Here is a 19,466-nt window from a genome sequence, read left to right as displayed (position 1 = left end):
TCTCTCTCTCTCTCTCTCTCTCTCTCTCTCTCTCTCTCTCTCTCTCATGCAGATCATCATCAAGCACTTGTATTGTCTTTACTAGACCACCACCTTTGGCATACATATCCACTAAAGCATTTCCAAACAGAGTTCCCTCCCCCAACAGATCCTGTTTTGTGATATCATCATATATTTTCTCTCTTTTTTCAAGTGGTGGAATGCAAGAACAAGCTTTTAGAAGCGACACATGGGTGACTACATCAATCTGCTTTGAATTTCAATGCATCCACACATAGAAATTCAACGCATCTTGATCTTTGCCATGTTGGTCATACCCCCCAATCAGTACAAACCAAGGGACCACATCACAATTGGGTAGCACTTCAAACAATTGTTGAGCTATTACAGCACCATATCTCGTACTACATATCATGTCCAAGCGTAGTAATTTTTTCCTAGAAATCCTTGTCTGGAAATCTATTCATGAACTTGTTCCCCCAAGTCAATATCTTCTACATTGCCACATGTTTTTAAGTAGTTGGAAAAAGTCACACTATTCAAGGAGAAGCCCTTTTGGTGCATTCATTCTACACACATTAAAGCATTGATACTGGCTGATTTGGGCACATCTTGTTAGAACTGCATTCCAAAAGATTACATTTTGTCAGCAAAATATTTAGGTGTTTTGCCAAGGGCATGGAAATTGGCATGCATATCAACTCACAAAAGTTCCCACCACTACATCACTTCCAAGTAGCTCTATGTGTAGCTACCTATGCCTCTGAGATACCTCATCATGATTGCTATAAAATGTTTTTATGGTAGACAACACATAATAGTATAAAATTAAAACCTTATTACACCAACTATTGACATGCTACTTCTAGAGATATGAATATTGTTTTTTCTTGTTCTCTCCCTTGACTGCTAGAGCATACAAGACAATAGCTACCTATATCTCTAAGACACCTCATCATGATTGGTGTAAGAAATTTTTGAGGCAGACAACATATAATAGTATAAATTCAAACCTTACATCACACTGCTTCCTCCCTAATTTGTACACCAAATATGCTGCTTCTAAATATATGAATCATGTTTTTGCTTTTTCTCTTCTTTGATTGCTAGAGTTTATAAGACTAGGAGCCTTTGGAGGCAACAACCCCTTTTCCCTCCATCTATAACAACCCTTGCCATACCATATGACCATCTCTAAAACAAGTTGCTCATGAAATTCATCTTTCAAAAAAATACAAGAGCAATGCTTCATGTCATACTCCCAAATGCTGTAGCTAGTAGCTTCTAATTGACACATTTTTGTGCATTCATACTATCCCTTTGGAACATCTGATGTGCATTTTACACCTTGTAGTTCACAAAAATATTCATTATTGATCTTCATCCATACACAAAAGAATAAGTCTAAGTCAAGGCTTTATTTTCACAGTGCACATTGCCCTATTCGCCCTCATGCTTCCACTCTGTGCCAAGTCTCTCCTCTCTCTTCATTTTTGACCTCCATTCCCCTATGACTTCAAACTCTCAAATGACTAATATCCCCTCTTTTAAAATAAAGAAATAAGCATGATATTCACTCAAAATACACACAAGCCTATCAAAATGATATCTAAAGTATGTCGTTTGCTATTCTTTAGAATATAAAGCTCAATCAAAATTATTAGAATTCGTTCTTTTTTTAAAGTTACATTTCATGCAAATAAGAGATGTGCCACAAGCAAGTCCATGTCCATGTATGCATGTTACATTTGATTGTTTGGTGATTGAAGAATTTTACAATCTATTGAAGACTTTTCTCATCCCACACTAATATTTAAAGATATCATTAGTATAATATGAGCATTAAAAAGCTATAAAAAAATGTTTCAATTCCAAAAGCTCGAAAAAATGAAAGCTCGCAAATATAAAATCCCCCACTTGGTGCTACACATAATCTGACTGATGTGAGAGTGCTAATGCGGTTCTCAAAAGCAAAACTCACCGTTATCTCTTCACCTCCTCTGGGACACTCATTGACAAGATTCTTTGGTTGAGAGCAGTGATGATTCCGTAGCCCTCCCTCTTAATGCTTTTGATTTGCAATTAGTATTAGCAATGCAAGATGCGGAGACTTCGATAAAGACCTTGAGTGCTTCTACAGTCTCCTCTTTCTTCAGTCCTCCAATTTGAAAACTCTTGTAGCCACTCATCCATGATTGATGGCATGCGTCGCTACTCTTTGTTGACTGAAGGTCTTGCAAAGCCCTCCGCAGTGGGGGCACCAAATGAGAGACGGGCGCAAAATTAACAGACCCGGTGCCCTCTACACCAAGTCTATGCACAATAGCCTCATCATGGGAGATACACAATAGGGGGACCACCTAGCTTGGAATGCAGCTAGGATGCATGGTAGGGGGGTTGGCACATAGCACAAGGAAGATGCGAGAGAAGGAGAGAGAGGAAGAGGAAGAGATCATTAGAGATTCATTAATATAGGCTTCATAGACACCATACAAACATTTACTAGAGGAATTTCACATAATCAACATCTCACAAACTCATGTATGCATGGTAACTCTAACCACTTGGCCATTAAGAAACCAAAACAAAGGACCATAGTCAATACTATGCCATAGTAGAACTATGTGTTCCTAGAGGTGCATACATAAGGATGTATATATGAGACCGTGAGTGCTAGAATTGTGTGTCCGTTTACAAAAGAGAAGGCCTCCTTTCATAGGCCAAGAGAGTGATAAGGAAAGAGATTATGAGCAAGAGGAGCCATTACAAAAGTAACCTCAGTTAGAGGTATTCCCCGAATGAGAGAGCTCCCTATGCCCTGCTTATTGACAAAATTTCTTCTAATCGCCTTCATCATGGAGAGCTTTGTCTATGATGCCACCTTCCATAGCTTGAGTCCAAGAGCTTTCTTATAGTATTCAAAAGCATTTTGATAGAATAAGAGAAAATCCAGCAATAATGGAGAGAAACCTATAAGAAATTATGTGGTGTAGTTGGTGGATAACCATGACTTCCTCCCGCGTGAAAAGATAGGCTCCACCATTTCGGCCATATCTCCCAAACCGTAGCTCCAAAAATCATAAAACAAAATAGGGGCAAAAAAATCAGCTCAATGCCTACTACTTTTTTGTTGAATTTTTTTTTTAATTTAGAATGAAAAAAATAGAGATAAATCTCACAAAAATATGTCTTTTCCCTTCTAAAATTCTTCCAAGTGGTCCCCTCTTGACTTTATGTGCAAGCCTTGTGTTCACAAGTGAATTATGATTGACTTTGATAATATTTTGTTGACTCCAACTCCATAATGCATAATACTCTCCTCTCTTTCACTATTGACTCTTATTCTTCACCTGTAGTGACCGTCAGGTAGTAACCGTTAGGTAGAATCAACATCCACTGATTTTTTTTCATAGGGTTTGTTCCTACCTCTCTTTATTTTCAAGATACAAATGTGTCAAAAACCATAGATATGTACAAAATAAATACATAGATTTTTTATAATTTTCATGCATCAAATCCTTCCTCCTTCATGAAGCCTTGAAGCCTCACCATCAAGTACATACCAAGAGAGAGTTGGATCAAAAAAATTTAAAAAGCAGACCTCACTACCAACCACATACCTGCTAGCAAGATTAGTGGAGACAAGGAAGTAGACACCAAGAAAGAAGTTCGGGAAAGAGACATGAAAATGTTCAAGGATGTAGGAATAATCTAACAAGAGAGAAAATGAATATCTATGAGAGAGAAGAAGAAAATTTTTAATGCCATGGAAACAATGCCCAAAGATATATTTGACAACAAGGATGAGAATAAAGTTATTTTTGTTTCGTCCTCTCTCTCTCTCTCTCTCTCTCTCTCACACACACACACACACACACACACACACACACACACACACACACACACACACACACGTGCGCGTCTTGATAAGAGGAGAATTTAAAATGTTGTAGGAACGACCCGATGAGATTTCAAAGATCTATCTCATCTGATGGGGGAGAGAGAGAGAGAGAGAGAGAGAGAGAGAGAGAGAGAGAGAGAGAGAGAGAGAGAGAGAGAGAGAGAGAGAGAGAATAACCATAGACATCTATACTTTTCTTTTAAAAAAATGATAAACAGAGTTCGCTTCTGTATTTTAAGTGTCCACTTGGGATCATCACTTCAACCGGAGCGCCAATTTGTGGAATAAGATGCCACGATGATAAGTCGTATGTGTATGCACACACAAACTCCAGAAAAACTGCTATCCATCCATGTGTGTGTATGTGTGTGTGTGTGTGTGTGTGTGTGTGTGTGTGTGTGTGTGTGTGAGAGAGAGAGAGAGAGAGAGAGAGAGAGAGGGGTTTGAAAGGGGGGGACGAGGGGAGCACATAAATTTTGAATGTCATAATTATTATACTGAAACAATAGCAAGATGCATGAAGACCTATGTGGCGAAGGCTTATGTGACAAATATAAATATATATGTACGCACACACATGTATATATGTATGTGTGCGTGTATATATGTATGTATGTCTGTATACACATATACACACACACACACACATATATATGTATATGTGTGTATGTATGTTGTATGTATAATATATACATACATATATGTGTGTGTATCTCTCTTTCTCTACATGCACGCATACACACACACACACACACACATCTACCTTGACTAGCCGATGTGCCTCCCTCTTCCCCCCCCCTCTCAACCCTCGAAAACTTTTTGGCACGCGTCCTTTTGTAGCTGAAATGGCCGTCACTTTGTTGATGTATCTACAATGCACAATTCCTTTCCATTAAGATACACACTAAAAGTACTAATAGTCTCTAAAATCTTCAATTTTAGAGCATTTTTTAAACTATTCTTGCATGCTTTACTTTCTATTAAGCGGTTCGAGACCCTGTTATTTAAGATCTCAATGGCTAAGCTTAGACAAACTTACTCCAAACAACGCTTGGAAGGAGTTATCCCACTACAACAAAAAAGGGGACATTCGACGCATGTTTCGACGCATTCCGTCGAAAAGCCCGTCGATATACGCGTCCCTACAAAACCGTTGCTATACGCGTCGATTTACGCGTCGAAAGGTAATATTATCAACGCGTATTCGACGAGCTTAGCGACGCACATATCGACGACCATAACAGAAAAAAAAATTCTTGGGAAGAGGACAGGCACCTTGGCCTATGCCCAATGAAAAGATGGACACAGCCACAGCCACAGCCAGACTGCCTGTCCTTTGTCCAAGAAAGCGAGCAGCACCAAAATCAACCGTGCTCCCGCAGAAATTTCGGCAGAGTTCCCTTCGTTTTTACATAAACTGTATTAAAAAAAACCATATCATGTATACGCCTCCTACATGCTATCCATGTAGGATCCACTACAAGAGGTTCTTCACAGTTGTGACGGCCTTAGCGATGAAAATACACGGGGATTTTTTTACCCCCGGCGTCACTATAAGCGTCGCTATTTGCGTCTCTATTTGCATCGCTATTAGCGTCTCTATTGTTGAGATGTCGAGCTCTACACCTTGAGCTGGCATCCACTACGGGTCTTGGCTGCTTACGGCATTTACTCACTGGCGCGTTAGGTGACCGACACGGAGGATCTCTGCCAGTGATTCTACAGCTGGACTACACTTATAGTGCCATCCTAGTACGCTTCTAGCGAGTTCACACTTAGTGACCGCATGTACATATGTGCTACTTTTCAGCTTTAGCACTTAGTCATTTTGTACTCTCTTTTCTGTGAAGAAGAAGAAGAAGCTTTCCATCTCTGTGTGCTTTGTGCTTGTCTTGTGTAGCTCTCTTGCATCCTCATTCTTTACATGGTATCAGAGCCTGGTGCAGGCAAGAGAGGCTAAGAGAGCAAGAGCATCACAATCCCTTCGTTCGCAATCCACAACCTTTTAGGGGTTTTTCGCACAAGTTTCTGAACAGGTCTCCAAAGTGCAGTATACATAGATTTACTGTACAAGTACAGTGGTTGTATGTACGCTTGATTGTGGACACTCGTTGACTGTAGAAAGCGTTACAGGAACCATGATAGCAGGTTCAACAGATTTGCAGGTTTTTGAAGATTGCAGCTATTTTGTCTTAGTGCCTCAAGATGTCTGACGGTTTCAGTCAGATTGTTACTGAGAAGCTTGAGAAAAATAACTACCCTGCATGGAAGTTCAGAATAACAAATTTCCTAAAAGGAAAAGGTTATTGGGACTATGTAGAAGGAGACAATGAAAAGGAACCAGAGATTCCCGAGGCAAATGCTACAGCAGAACAAAGGAAAGCTTTGAGGGACTGGCAACAAGGCCAGAGCAAAGTGATGTATTGGCTTTCTATGAGCATCACAGATGGCATGATGGGCTATCTACAGGATGCTGAAACCCCCGCCATTGCATGGAAAAACTTAGACAGAGTGTTCGAGGTGAACACCAAGGCCAGGAAGCTTCAACTAAAGTCGGAGCTAAATCAGGTTAAGAGGAACAACCTCTCCATCAATGATTATGCTTTGAAGATCAAGAGTATCATTGAGGCTCTTGGATCTATTAAAGTCTCAGTGGAAGACGATGACATTGTCTGTGCATGTTTGGATGGTCTAGGAGATGAGTATGTACATTTTAGGTCTTCCATGAATACAAGAGACGACATCCCCGTGTTCCAAGATTTGATTTCTATGCTTATTCTTGAGGAGAAGAACCTTGACACATCTTCTTCTCATGGCAGAAATAATTCTGAACAGGCCTTCTATTCTAACTCCAACAGAGGTAGAGGTAGAGGTCGTGGTCGAGGCCCAAGGGGTTGCAGGGGCCAATTTCTGGAAGGTCAATCAAATCAAAACAATACAGGTGGCAGGGGAAACCAGTCTCAAGGCAGGGGGAGTCAAAGAGGTCGTGGTGCAGGATCAAGCAGGCAGCAACATACTCCAGATAGTAGAGAATGTTGGACTTGTGGTGAAAGAGGTCACATGTCACGTGACTGTCCAAAGGGAAAAGCAAGTAGAAAGAGAGAACAGGGCAACTATGCATCTACTAGCAGAGATGCAGATGACAGCAAAAACGAGCGCATGTTTGTTATGCAACATGTAATGAATACAATGACTGCAGAGAATTCCACCCAAGATGATGTTTGGTATGTGGATTCAGGTGCCTCTAATCACATGACGTCTCGTGGAGAGTGGTTTAGAGATATGCGCAAACCAGATGTGTCAGGCTATGTGCAGACAGGAGATGACACAGCTCACCCCATTGCTCATGTAGGGGACATACCTCTAAATACGAAGAGTGGGAAATCAAAGTACTTAGCAGATGTACTTCATGTCCCAAACATTACAAAGAATCTTGTTTCTGTTGGACAAATGGTTGAGCAGGGTTTGCAGGTTCGCTTCAATCCAAATGGCTGTTATGTAGAAGATTTCCAGAATGGCTGTAAGCTGATCACAGAGGGCAAATGTGTGGGCAGAATGTTTACGCTGAATGTAGACATGCCTGAGGTAAAAGCTGCATTATTTGCACAGGGCACAGGTGTTGTGGCTGATGTTGACATTTGGCACAAACGCATTGGCCATGTCAATGAGCAGAGATTGCGCAGCATGCAATCAAAATAGATTGTAAAAGGTTTGCCCAAATTCAAGGTGGATGGTATGCATAAAGTGTGTGCAGCATGCCAGTTTGGAAAACAGTCAAAGGGCTCATTTCCACATGAGCGCAATGTATGTAAAAAGCCACTTGAGGTGGTGCACATAGATGTTTGGGGTCCAACCGATACTGCAAGTATACATGGTTGCAGGTATTATGTCTCTTTCATTGATGACCATACAAGGAAAGTATGGGTCTACTTCATGTGTAACAAAAGTGAAGTGTTTGGTCACTTTCAAGACTTCAAAGTCATGATTGAGAAGGAGACAGATATGCAAATCAAGACATTGAGGTCAGATGGAGGGGGAGAGTACTTCTCCAATGATTTTTCAGATTTTCTGCGAATGCATGGTATACACAGGCAGTTTACATGCAGATATACTCCACAGCAGAATGGGGTCGCAGAAAGGAAAAACAGGCACATTGCAAAGGTTGCACGTGCATTGATGAATGAGAAGAACATGCCTCATCATTTCTGGGCTGAAGCTGTAAATACAGCTGTGTACATTATGAATAGGACACCTACAGCTGCGGTGCATGATGTAACACCTGAGGAAAAGTTTACAGGTACAAAGCCTGATTTGGCACACTTGAAAGTGTTTGGCTGCATAGCTTATGTGCATGTACCAGATGAGTTGCGTAGGAAATTGGATCCTAAAGCAGAGAAATGTATTCTTGTGGGATATTCCCTTGAACAAAAGGGGTACAGGTGCTACAATCCTACTACACGAGAATTACGAGTGAGCAGAGATGTAGTCTTTGATGAGATGAGCAGCTGGTACAGTAATGCACATGGCACTATTGGGGCTGATGTAAAAGATGATGTGGTTGTACAAAATGTGAGGCCACAGTCACAGGTTTTGAGTGGACCACAAGAGTCCTCTTCTCGTGGCTCTGTTGAGAAACCATGGAATGGTAGACTACGTACGCAGGTTACTCCACCAACAGGTACAGGGAATGTATCACGAAAAGGAAAGGAAAAGGTTGATGAACCTCCCTTTATGGTTGATGCATCATCAGGTTTTTCACATGTAGACATGGATTCAGATGGTTCTGAACAAAGTCTTGATGAGGAATTTGGAATTCCGGCTGTCAGGACACCTGGTGTAAGGAAAGTACAAGAAGATGCTAGAGGGCAAAGGAGTGACCCAGGACCGCGCAGATCTAATAGAGTCAGAAATCCAGTTCAGAAATTGACTTATGATGGGTATCTAGCGCATCACCAAGCCTACATGGCTAAGGTGATACAGGATGTGGAGCCCACATGTTTTGAGGATGCAGTTGGAAATGTGCATTGGGATGATGCAATGAATGAAGAGATGGCTGCATTGGAAGCAAATGACACATGGGAGTTGGTGCCATTGCCAAGTGGCAAGAAAGCTATTGGCTGTAAATGGGTGTATAAAACCAAGCATAAGGCTGATGGTAACATTGAGCGTCACAAGGCAAAGCTGGTCGCAAAGGGTTATGCACAGACGTATGGCATAGACTATGAGGAGACCTTTGCTCCAGTGGCAAAGATGACGACAGTGAGAGCTGTCATAGCAGTGGCTGCATCTAGAGGATGGATTATGCATCAAATGGATGTAAAGAATGCCTTCTTGAATGGTGAGTTGCAAGAGGAAGTGTATATGGATCAGCCACCTGGTTATGTCGATCCAGGTTACCCAGATTATGTATGCAGACTTCTCAAAGCTTTGTATGGTTTGAAGCAGGGCTCTAGAGCATGGTATGACAGGATTGCCAAGTATCTTGTCAGTATTGGTTTTAGGAGAGCTCATGCTGATCATTCACTCTATGTACGTGAGAGTGATGTGGGGATTGTGGTCATTACCATATATGTAGATGACCTTATTATTGTTGGTGACAATGCTATGGAGATTGACCATGTGAAGGGTCTTCTCAACAGGAGTTTGAAATGAAAGATTTAGGCGAGTTGCGCTACTTTCTTGGCATTGAGGTGATCAGGACTCCAGAGGGTGTATGGCTATCACAGAGACAGTATGCTTTGGACATGTTGTCAAAGTATGGTATGGCTGATTGTAAGCCAATTTCTATTCCCTTGGATGTGAATGCAAAGCTGAGTGCAGAGAAGGGTGATGTTGTTGAGGATGTCAACATGTACAGGAAGATTGTGGGTAGTCTAATCTACTTGACTATCACGAGGCCAGACTTGAGCTACACAGTAGGCTTGGAGAGTCAGTTCATGCAACTTCCGAGGAAGCCACATTTGGATGGAGTACGACGCACACTTAGGTATGTGCAAGGTACTCTTGACTACGCATTGTTCTATGCAGCAGATGCACCATTAGCATTGTATGGGTATACAGATGCAGATTGGGCAGGTAGCATTGTTGATAGGAGATCTACGAGTGGCTTCATGTTCTCTTTTGGGAGTGCTGCTGTTACTTGGAGCAGCAAAAAGCAGCCTACGGTTGCTTTATCGAGCACAGAGGCCGAGTACAGAGGTGCAGCAGTTGCAGCGTGCGAGGTAGCTTGGCTACGCACATTACTTGAGGACTTGGGAGTGCAGGTGGACCAGCAGATTTTCATCCATTGTGACAACCTCAGCAACATGCAGTTGGCTAGGAACCCAGTGTTCCATGCCAGGACCAAACACATAGAGGTCCATTACCACTACGTTCGAGAGCGAGTGTTGGCGGGCGACATCGACTTGGTCTACGTCAGCACAGAGGAGCAGATAGCGGATATCTTTACCAAGGCCCTCGGAGCTGAGAAGCTTCGACGTTTCCGGACTATGCTTGGACTCTGCGACATGCAGAGCTCGAGGGGGAGTGTTGAGATGTCGAGCTCTACACCTTGAGCTGGCATCCACTACGGGTCTTGGCCGCTTACGGCATTTACTCACTGGCGCGTTAGGTGACCAACACGGAGGATCTCTGCCAGTGATTCTACAGCTGGACTACACTTATAGTGCCAGCCTAGTACGCTTCTAGCGAGTTCACACTTAGTGACCGCATGTACATATGTGCTACTTTTCAGCTTTAGCACTTAGTCATTTTGTACTCTCTTTTCTGTGAAGAAGAAGAAGAAGCTTTCCATCTCTGTGTGCTTTGTGCTTGTCTTGTGTAGCTCTCTTGCATCCTCATTCTTTACATCTATTTGCGTCTCTATTTGCGTCGCTATATAGAGACGCATATAGCGACGCAAATAGAGACGCTAATAGTGACACAAATAGCGACGCTAATAGAGACGCAAATAGCGACGCTGCAAGTCCAAAAATAGCGACGTATATAGCGACGCCCGAGAATAAAATTTTTTTGGTGGCAGGGCATACATTACCCTGCCACCCCATCAACCATTTTGAACATAAAATTTCCAAAACTAAGATGCAAAAACTGACAAAAGTATATCGATAAAAGTGAATTAACAAAGTAATAAATTGATAAAATTATACACATCATAGGCAAAATCACTTGATTGTTAAGCTTTGATTAAAATGTACTAGCTACAACACAGTTGTCATTAATTATTGAAAAAATACATTGTTGGCCAATAGTTACAAAATTGACGTACACATGTCATCTCCTAATACACGCTGTGAAAAAATAAAACTAGTGCTATCTAGCTACGGCTACTTTGACGCCAACTAATCTGACGTCTCATCACGTCCGAGCGGCACATCTGTCAGATACTGTTAAAAAAAAAAAAAACAACAAGACTTTATGTAAGTATAAATATATAATTACAAAACAATCTAATTTTTAGCTTATTATTAAAATTTAAAATATAATAAATGTAAGAGTGTAAGGTTAAATACTACCCAAGTCGGAGCGATAACTCTGAATGTCCATAAAGACATTTAAGCCCTTTCTGTCGCATACTCGCGCTTGTATGGTGTGGGTTCATGTCCAATCATCGACCACTGTCAAGAGCACGTATGGCAAGCCGTAGATAAAACCGTAAGAAGAAACGCCAAATATACAAGCCGTTTCTGAAGTCCTTCACGTTTTTCTGCGAAAAAACGCAAACGGACTTCCGAAAAGGCTTCAACACTTGCCCAAACCATCCATAGTTGATTAGGTAAGCTTTAGACAAAGTTAATAGCGCATATAGCAAGCCGTAGGCAAAACGGCAAGATGAAACGCTAAATACACAAGCCGTTTCTGAAGTCCGTTTGTATTTTTCTATGGAAAAACGCAAACGAACTTTAGAAATGGCCTGTACGCTTGTCCAAACCATCCATAGTTGATTAGGTTAGCTTTATGCAATGTCAAGAGCGCGTATGTCAAGCCGTAGGCAAAACCGCAAGAAGAAACGCCAAACACACAAGCCGTTTCTGAAGTCCTTCATGTTTTTCCACGAAAAAACGCAAACGGACTTCCGAAAAGGCTTCAATACTTGCCCAAACCATCCATAGGTTATTAGGTAAGCTTTAGAGAAAGTTAATATCGCTTATGGCAAGCTGTAGGCAAAACGGCAAGATGAAACGCTAAATACACAAGACGTTTCTGAAGTCCGTTTGCATTTTTCTACGGAACAAAATTTTTTCATGATTCTTTTGAATGAGTATTCTTTTTCAACTAGTAAAGAAATAAAATGGCAAGATTGAATAACAAAAGTAGATTTAGTAGAACAAAGAGGAGAAAATCTAAATAGTTGAGAACAAATGACACCGTACCTAGCTAAAAGAGAAATGTTCGAAGAAATGTGAGGCATATGGATGATTTTTAGATTGGCATATTCTGGTTCAAGACGCTTATCATAGATATCTACTTCTAATCCCAAGGGAGTCTAAAAAATCTTAAGGTCTAAAAAGGAACAACAATCACTATTTATGGTACAGTTAAGTTCACAAAACTCCTTGGGATAAATTCCTCCACCTATAGAACTCGAATTCAAGGACATAAAATCTTGAAAAGAAGGAACGTCAGGGACAAAAAGATCATCTACAAAGCGTCTTACATTGCATAACTTGTGCAAAAATATTGGGCAAGTGTTAGCAAGGACAAGACGCACCATAAAATCAAACTCATAAGTAAAAAGATAGAAATTAGCAAGAAAAACAACACAATTGGTGCCCATAGGGATACCAATTGTTTGCTTGAAAAGAGAGTCGCCGATGGTTATATATAAATTGTCCAAAAGAAAATCTAACCAAGATATGATGTCAATGTCATCTACAATCCTGGTGGATCTCTTTCTTCCTTTGTCTACATCTACATTCTTATTTTTCAGCCATAAGAAGTCAAAGTTCAAGGCTGACTTTTTTACTAGCAATGCCTTGTACCTATCCTTCTCAAGCTTGTATGCAAAAACTTTTGAAATAAGAGACTTGACTCTAAATTTAAGGTCCTCCAAAATTTAGCTTCGTATATAGCGTTGTAAAGTCAAAAGTTTGGAGACATAAAGGAGAGACTTAAAGAATGTTTACGAAAGCTTGAAGATGCGAAGGAAGAAGAGAGCCAAGCTCTGCTTGAAACAGAACACGCAGTCGAAGTGTCAGTGGAGAAGAATCACATGAAACAACACATAAGAAGATTGACACCAAGATATAGGCGGCCCTACAAGAATGTCGGCTACAAGAATCTCTTGGCCTCAAGGTGAGCATTGGGGGGCTACACTTATCGTGGTGTACCGCGGAGGACACCCTTCAAAAAGAAATCACCAAGCTCAATGACATTCTTCAACCTATCTACATCAAGCCCGAAACTGTTGCTTGGATCAAGGATACACATAGACATGTGCCACCCAAGCATTGCATACTCACTTTCAAGGACAAAGATGAGCGTATGAAGTTGCTACGTCAATCTTGTCTTCTCAAGGGAAAAAAGCTTTGGAATGCAGAAGAATAGACCATGAATCAACTCAAGAGTAAAGCAAGCAAGCTCAAGAAAATGCAAAAAGCATGCAAGCAAGGCAAATGGGCAGTCTGCCAAGGTTGCAAAGCGATCATCCAGGAATTTCAAAAACCCAAACCTCTCCCCTCAGCCGACCCTTAGGTTTTTGTTCTCTCTTTTTCCCTACTCTACCCTCTTGATGGACCCTCAATCCTTAACTGATATGTATCAACCCGCAATGAGAAGCAGTTGTTGTAATGTTGTGTTTTTGTTCTCATGGGTCATATATGACCTCCGTGGACGATTATTCAATCTCTCTCTCTCTCTCTCTCTCTCTCTCTCTCTCTCTCATACTACAATATTAGTTGAAAGAGCCATTGATCTCGGGAGAGGTAGATGTCCACGATATCAATCGAGGCTCCATAAGAGAATCAAGTCTACTCTAGCGTGATATGGGAGATACCCATTACATCTATTTACAAAGGCAGACATTGACGAAGCTCTTCACCGATCGATGCACTACTTTCTCAGACAATGCCCAATGTTGGAAATTGATGAAGATGATGATGATTTTAGTCTTCCACTTCACTTTTATGTTTGTACCTAGACATTAGATTAGATCCACAAGGAGTTTATCGGATTGGTCTCATAAGTCATTTTGGCATTTTGAAGACGTTAAATATATCATTTCATTTTATTTCTTTATCTCTCTCTCTCTCTCTCAATGTGTATGTGTGTGTTCTTTGTTTACGCATGTGTGTGTACATTCTCTCTCTTTCTCTCTCTCTCTCTCTCTCTCTCTCTCTCTCTCACACACACACACAGTGTAGAGAGAGAGAGAGAGAAAGAAAGAGGGGAAGGGAACATAAGAGAGAGGAGAGGGAGGGAGCATACCTGGATCTCCCTCCTCTCCTCTCCTCGTGTGTGTGTGTGTGTGTGTGTGTGTGTGTGTGTGTGAGAGAGAGAGAGAGAGAGAGAGAGAGAGAGAGAGGGGGGGGGGCAGGACAAGTATACCTATTGCGTAGAGAGCGCCGAAACTCAGATCTACAGATCTGAGTTTCGGGTGCCCTCAAATTACTTTTACAGGGTTGGCGTCTCTATGAGCGTCGCTTTGAGCATCTCTATGAGCGTTGCTATAAGCGTCTCTATGAGCATCTCTATAGTCTTTGTTATATAGCGACGCCGGGCTTTTTTCCATTTGAGCGTCGCACTATGAGCATCGCTACATTGAAGAACCTCTTGTAGTGATCTCACATGAGATTTAAGGCCAATGAAAGAAATGAAATGAACTTAATTTGTGCAAAACCATAACCGTACCAACTTAAAAGCATAACCATAACGAACTTAATTTGTACAAAACCATAACCAAATTAAAACCATAACCGGCCATAACCACTTTGATCAAAACCATAATGCAGATAACCATAACCATAAACAAAATTAACAATAACCATAAGCATAACCAGAAAGTTAAACATAACCATAAACAAAACCTGAACCATATTCATGTCTATACAAGAATATGAGAAATAACCATGTCTATACAATGACAATGACAATAACCATAACCATAAGGAAAACAATAGCTGTCTGAACAATAACCATAACCATATATGTCTATACAAAAAAGAGACACAGAAGCGTGTCTGTGTCTCACAAAGCACATATATGAAATCCGGTCCACTGATGACTAGGCGTCACAACCTGCACATAGGAAAAGTCATAAAATTAGTATTGATATTACTTCACATATACTTACTTAATTAAATGAACTCACACATATTAACGTCTCACCGCAAGCGATCAGCGAGACTCTAAGGCCTCCCAGTCTACAGGCTCTCCTGAAGCATCAAGATCATCCAATACTTCATAGATACCTCTGCGATATCCAACTGTCTCCTCCTGGCGTGTCGGGGCTCGATGCATCGCAAGATTTTGCATTTATACAAAAATCAAAGTAATAAGAATACATGATTCATCGCGTTTTAAAAAACGCCATAATTAGTAATGCACTATGACATTTGGAGCACATTACCGCTCAGATAGACGCACAAAAACAAAGGAAAAGTTCAAGCCAAAAAATATAGGGAGCGGTAATCCTCGAGTCAATACTCGCGGTAATGGTCCTTCAGCAATGCACGCGGTAATCGGCCCGGCTATATTTCCGCACGTATTTCCGCGGGACTTACCGCCAGTATTACCGCAACCATTACCGCGCACGCGAGTATTTTAAAAAAGAAGCAGATGACCATTTGGATAGTCCTTGGTAGGACCCATCCAAATGGTCATTTGCCTTTTTTTTCCTATACATTTAATAAATAGAAAAACAACAATTTCATTGCACAAAAACTTTGGACCAAAATCAAATGTTTAATTATATTGGAGAAACTGTTCATTACAAAATTGCCCAAATAGGCGATGCATGGCGGCTATACAACTGTGGCCAAAAGAAGACTTTGGGCCAAAATCAAGTGTTTAATTATATTGGATATTACAAAATTGCCCAAATAGGCGATACATGGGGGCTATACAACTGTGGCCAAAAGAAGACGGGCCCAAAAACACTTGGAGGATTGAGCTATTCGGATCCTGGGACCTCTTGAGGGACTCCTTGACTCTGGAAAATAAAAAAACAACAAAATCTTTAATTAATACAAATGGATACATAATTCTGCATGCACTCATTTTAAAAAAAAAAGTTCACACTTACAAGCTGTAGTGTACGATATGCATTTTCAAATTCTTCGCGATTGATTTTGTTATTTTCATACACCGAGCACCATGTCTGATATTCAGAGTGGCTCTCTCTGTATCTCTGGATCTCTCGGCTTGGGCGGGTCATAGTAATATTTTGTTGTATATCAATTCAAAAATATCACAAACCTAACCTTATTACCCGGGGCGGTCACTTTTTAGAATGTGTATGTTATCACGTGAGTTAACCGGAGAGGATTATTAAAAGATCAAAATGTATCAAAATGTATCAAAATGTATACATATAGAGGGGGGTGGGGATTTTTTAAATAGGGACGTAGTGTAAATATAGTATGTATATTGAGGTATTATTAATAACCTCTTGAACGCACGTGATATAGGAAGCTTTTGATAAGTGACCGGCCCCGGGCCTTATTACCACAAATTAAATCAATTCAAATGAAAATACCGCACTCACAAATTTATCTCTCCATGCTGCTTTTCCGCCCGAGCCGTAATGCGTGGACGTTTGCTGCGTCCTCGCCTCCACCTGCCGAGTGTGCGCCCTAGCACCTGCCGCTCTCTCGTCCTCCAGCTCATCCTGGGCTTTCTCCCACTCCTTGTCGTGAAAATTTCCAGGGCGATAGTTGTGACCCTCAGATTCAAATGTTCGCTTTGCCGCCCTCCGCACACTGGACTTCTTATTTTTCAAGAAATTCTTCACGTACTCCTCGAGCCGCTGCCTGGAGAACTCTTCCACTTTCGGATTAGGGAACCGCATGAGCAATGTCGTGTGAATGTACGTCAAGTCGGCTGGGTCCCGATCTTTGAAAGATTTAAAGCAATCTTGGTATGTCGAATGGATCAGCTGGTTAAGGTGCCCTCGAAATGTCCTCCCCAAAGAGGAACCTAGATCCACCTCCCCCCCTCGATGTATATAATAGTAGTAGCCACGAGCGTCCGGGGCGGGCGCATCGCGGTCCTCATCCTCATGTGGAGCTCCAAGGGGTGAGCGAGGAGGTCGGGGTGTAGGAGGAGGTGAATCTGTAGCACTGCCCCCTCCACCACCAAATCACCACGAGCCACTACCTCGACGAGAGCGTGAGCCACCACTACGGGAAGAGCGCTGGCCCAAGCCCGAACCGCTGGGTGGTGTAGGCGACGGATAACTCGACGGTGCGGGCGTGGATCGCTGCGAATGCAAGGTGGAGGGAGCTGCGGGTGACGAGAAAGTCGAGAGTAAGGTGGAGGGAGGCCCACTAGGAGGCACACTCTGCACGATCGGAGTGCCGACGCCCGGTGTCGCAAGCAGTGAGAGCCCATAGGCAGCCAACTGTGCTGGTGTGTACCGCCCACGAAGACTGTGCTGCGAGGATAGCCACTCTGCCTGGGCACGGTATGCCCTCGAGGTCGGGGTCGTGTACTGCATCTCGGAACCATCGAAAGCCAAAGGTGGATTGTGACTGGTGGGAGGAGGACTGCGAGTAGTAAGCATCTCGGAACCATCGAAAGCCGAAGGTGGATTGTGACTTGTGGGAGGAAAACTGCGAGTAGTAGGCATCACAAGCGTCCTCGTAAGAGAGGCCCTCGGCGAGAAAGTCCTCTATGGATCGATAGCCGGGCGTGGAAGAGGATGCCATATCCTACAATTTCACAAAAAAAAGGGACCCTAATTAACATTGATTCTAGTCAAAGTGAGATTCTTTATTGCATAGGATTCCTCCTTGCATAGGATTCTTCCCCGCATAGGATTCCTTTTATCTCCTATTTAAGAAATGGTTTGTGTGCTTTTTTTTTGCATCCATTTAGAGTGTGTGTGTGTGTGTGCTTCTAATTAATATATTGTGTGTGTGCGTTAGTGTGTGGCAAAGAAATTAATCTAGTGTGTGTGTGTTGGACCTTAATCTACCGTTGGGCTTCTCGCTGACCATTGGGGTCTCAATCACCTTCATCGCACACCCACATGGAGGTATGTTTTGGTATGCTAATGCTAATGGAGGTATGTTTTGGTATACTAATGCATGCCCAAGCACACACTAATGCTAGCGTTAGTGTGTGCTTGTAACGCATGCACACACTAATGCTTGCATTAGTGTGTGCTTGTGCACAAATTAGCGTGTGAAAACACACCAATGCAATGCACACACACACTAATGCTGCAATTTTTTCACACACCAATGCTCACAACAGTGTGTGCTTGTGCACAAATTAGTGTGTAGACACACTAATTAGTGCACAAGCACAGACTAATGCAAGCATTAGTGTGTGCTAGAGAGGTATGCACACACTAACGCTTGCATTAGTGTGTGCTTGGGAACAAATTAGTGTGTGGAAACACACTAATGCAAGCATTAGTGTGTGTGTGTATAATGCATGCATTGTGCACAAAATAGTGTGTGAAAACACACTAATTTGTGCACAATCACACACTAATGCTTGCATTAGTGTGTGTGTGTGTGTATAATGCATGCATTGTGCACAAAATAGTGTGTGAAAACACACTAATTTGTGCACAATCACACACTAATGCAAGCATTAGTGTGTGTATAATGCATGCACACCCTAATCCAAGCATTAGTTTGTGATTGTGCACAAAATAGTGTGTCAAAACACATTAATTTGTGCACAATCACACACTAATGCAAGCATTAGTGTGTGTGTGTGTGTATAATGCTTGCACACACTAATGCTTGCATTAGGGTGTGCTTGTGCATGCATTAGTGTGTAAACACACTAATTCATGCACAAGCACACTCTAATGCAAGCATTAGTGTGTGCTTGTAACGCATGCACGCACTAATGCGGGCATTAGTGTGTGATTGTGCACAAAATAGTGTGTGTGTACAATGTGTGTGTGCATATGTGTGCATGTGTGTGTATGCATTGTGTGTGTGTGCATGTGTATGTGTGTATGTGTTTGTGTGTGTGTGTGTGTGTGTGTGTGTGTGTGTAGAAGAACGAGAAGAAAGAGAGAGAGTTCGAGCACTTACAGTCGTGACCTCGATCGCTTGGATATGGTGGGGATGGAGATGAAGAGAGTAATAGAGGTTGGAGATGGAGAGGGAGAAGGAGAGAGAGCTTGGAGATGGAGAGGGAAATAGGCCCGTGCAGAAGAGGAGCTCGTTTTTGAATTTTTGGTATTCAATTTTGCGGGGGCACGCAGGTGCCCCCTTTATATAAAAAAATTTGCTGGGGATTTTACCGCGTGTATTACCGTGCCTTTTTCCGCTTGAATTACCGCCTGTGTTACCGCGAAAATCTCTGATGAGACATTAAGGTTACGTCGACTGCATGACCTCTTGTACCCACCTCCCCTCTATCTTTAATGAGTGTCAGTAAT

Source organism: Adiantum capillus-veneris, chromosome 19 (assembly GCF_014529385.1).
Source record: "Adiantum capillus-veneris isolate H3 chromosome 19, ASM1452938v2, whole genome shotgun sequence".
In the NCBI taxonomy this organism is placed as follows: Eukaryota; Viridiplantae; Streptophyta; class Polypodiopsida; order Polypodiales; family Pteridaceae; genus Adiantum; species Adiantum capillus-veneris.
Note: the sequence above shows the minus strand (reverse complement) of the source record.